The sequence below is a fragment of the Arachis ipaensis genome, chromosome B04 (assembly GCF_000816755.2).
Source record: "Arachis ipaensis cultivar K30076 chromosome B04, Araip1.1, whole genome shotgun sequence".
NCBI classification, from domain to species: Eukaryota; Viridiplantae; Streptophyta; class Magnoliopsida; order Fabales; family Fabaceae; genus Arachis; species Arachis ipaensis.
In genome coordinates, this window is record NC_029788.2 from 113,027,670 (window position 1) to 113,031,094 (window position 3,425).

Consider the following 3,425-nt stretch of genomic DNA (forward strand, 5'->3'; position numbering starts at 1 on the left):
TCTTCACTTAGTTCTCTCTTCTTCCACTCTCTCTTTCAATATTAGCCTAACACCGTTCTTCTTCTTCTTCTTCTTCTTCTTCTTCTTCCTCTTATCTCTTTCTGATCTTCTCATTATTCTTCAGCACGAGTAAGTAAAACTCCTAAGTATTCACCTCCTAAGTTTTTTTTTTTTGTTTCTTTTTAATTTCGTATGTTGCTTCATGGACTTTTCATTGAAACCCTTCTGCAATTCTCTGTGGCCCTTTGCTTTTCCCCTTTTTTGCTTTCAACTGGGACATGCATCTTTATTCCACTTTTTCTTAATTCCTATTTTTGTTCCAGTAATGGATGAGAAAACTCTCAAAAACTTCTTTTTTTCAGTGCATTATTAACACAAAGTAGTGCTCACTAGTTTCTGTTTTTTTTTATTCGTTCTTTCAACTTTTCTTCTTCACTTTCCCTTTTCATTTTCTGACCAAAACCAAACTGAGTCCGTGTTTTGTTATCTTCACTTCTGGATGATTTTATTTTCAAAAGATGAAACTGAAAAAAGAATCTGCTTTTTGTTTTTCGTCTATCTACTGAAATGTGCTTCGATGGAAGATGACTCAGCCAAGAGTGAAAGACTCTGACTCATAAATTTTCATGTGAATTTTTTTAATTTATTATTATTATTATTTATTACAGCTTGTTTTGTACCATGTTTTTAATTTTATTCCCCTTGGGTTATTTTTAGAACTTTGTCTTGTAACTTTTTCCACCGAAAAGTAATTATTACTTAATATGTGTATCTATCATTCTATCTGTGAGTCTTTGCAGCAATGCATGGCGATTCTCATTTTCTTTTTAATTTGTGTTATATTTATTTGTTTTCATTGGGTATATAAAGTTCCTAACTTTGCCTTATTGCAATTTAAGAATTTGTACTTGGCTATTGTTGTTCATTTGAGCAAAGGTATGATTCAATTTTCAATCTATTATTGGATTTTATGACACTGAGGTTGCTTATGAATATTGTGGGAAAGCTGTGTTTCAATGTATTGTTTTCTCTGTTTGATTGATAAGTTTGAAGGCTGTGGAGTGTAGTGCAAGATTCTGTTTAGTCAAAATGATCTGTTATTCTGTTTGTTTCATGAACCATTTCAAATGCTGTTTTTGTTGTTTGATAGGGAAAACACAAAATTTAGGAACTTCTTGGTTTAAATTTTGATGTCACCGCCGGTATTTAGCATAGCGGGGGAGGAGGAGGGGAAAAGCAATGTGACTTTGTTGGTTTCGTCGAGTGCCATGGAATGTGCTCACATGGAGAGCTCCGAGTTGAAAGTGCGCAACTACATGGAATTGTCTGGTTGTTCTTCTGCTGACAGCTCGGTTTTGCCCTTACCGGACGAGCATAAAAGTAATCTGAACCTGAAAGCTACCGAGAGAGATTCTGATCATTGCTTAAGAAGCTCAACTCAGTTTGATGAGAAACCTCTTTTCCCCTGCAAAGGCTGCTGTTTTGGGTAACAAAAGAGGATTCTTAGATGTAATGAATGGGTTCCAGAAGGTAAATGTCAATTTAGTCTGAGGAAATATCCTTTTTAACTATGATCTTTGGGTACTTAAAGTAATTGCAATCTTGTTTTTAGTATGTGTAAGACTGTAACATGCTCTGATCATGCAGGGGAATTTTTTATCTAATTCAGAAGTGAATACAATTCTGTCGTCAAGGCCTTCTTCTAACTTAGGATTAAAACCTGCTTCTCTGCTTGAGAGTCTTGGGGTTCAACAAGCCAAAATGAAAGAAGTTTCGACAACAAAGGTTGGGGTCGAGAAGCCTCATCATGCTTTCAATGAGAGCAGACCCAGTCTTAATGGTTCTGCGAATAATAATAGCAGTGCACCAGCTACCAAGTAAGTAGAATAATCGAAAGTTTGAGCATACCTGTGGAAATGATTTCTGAATTCTGATATTCCTCGTGCGACAGGGCGGAAGAATTCACTGGCAACCAATTCGAAAAAGATGGACAACCGGGGTCCGGTCCACTGTTTGTCAAGGTCATCTTGGAGGGTGCTCCCTATTTAAGGAAAGTAGACTTGAAGAATTACTCTACATACCCGGAACTATGTTCCGCGGTTTTACTATAAGTAAGGAAGAATTCGTTTGATGCAAGAAAACTTAGTTTGCCTGGATCCAGTTACTGCTTGTTTCGGTATGATTTCAGGTCAATGCGGATCTTCTTCATGGGTCAGAATATGTTCTTACCTATGAAGACAGAGATAATGATTCCATGGGAGTAAGTTCTAATTCTTTCATGCACTTGTTTTCGACATCAGAAGCAGAGCAAGGGTAATCTTTTTAGTTTTTTCTTTTTTCATTTCTAAATAATGCTGGTTTCAATTATTGGGTCAACTTTTAATTAACCTTGTAGTTGAAAAATAAAATAAATAAAAATTGTATATTTTTTAGGTTATTTGTGATGCATGGAGAGCCAGTCCCTACAAACAAGAGACACAATGCTGCCAAGATCTTCAGTCACCCTTATATAGCCTCTCAGGAACCATGGTATATATAAATTTTCAGTATTTTTATTTTTAAATTTCGTTAAAAAAATAGATGTGAAAATAAAAAATATTAATTTATTATTTTTACTATTTTTTCTTTCACAAAATTTAAAAAATAAAAAATTAGAAAAATAAAAATGCAAACAAAAAATTGCCTGAAATATTAAATTTCCATGCCACTTTAGTAATATTTTCATTTTAAGTTCTTGAAACCCTTTTTAGATAGGAAAATTATAAGGTACAGAGATCAGTATACATATATTCAATTTTAATCACAAAAATGACGACACTTAGTTTTCCTCTAGTGCAATGAGAAGTAGCTTCACAAAGTAGCTTCACAAATGGCTTAAAGCTTCGCAGGAGCTAATTATCATTGCTAGCTCATAGACTTGCACACATAGTAATAATAATTTTTTTTTTCTCTTTCCGTGGGAGGGGTAGGATCATAGTAATTAAACAATATTAAATACTACTTGAGAGCCAATAAAAAACATTAATTTTTTTGTACCAAAGATCAAGTGTATTTTTTGTTCACAATTGCCATGCTATTTGTTATATGTAAAATTTTTTGCTTTGATATAACTTAAATAATTGTTTTAAAGATTATTTTTGAGGGAAAAAAACATTTGTTTTATCTCAGGATTTAACAAAAATTTTAGTTTTTTATCTTCATAAGGTAAATAAATTAAAATATTCAATTTTAATTTGAATATCTTAAATAATTTTAATTGTCTTATTTAAATATGCATAGCACATTTTTACCATTTAAATACTTTTTTTATTTAATTTCCTTAAATAATTTTTTATTATTAATTTTACATGAAAATATTATCATTTAAGTTTCTACCATTTTTTTTAATCCAAGGTTTTGAAAATTGAACCGGTCATCGAACCGCT

The 3,425-nt window shown here is 32.4% G+C and overlaps 1 pseudogene; it reads left to right on the forward strand.

The window, feature by feature from the left end:
• The window catches only part of LOC107639746, a 5,878-nt pseudogene continuing 2,459 nt past the window's right edge, over positions 7-3,425 (forward strand).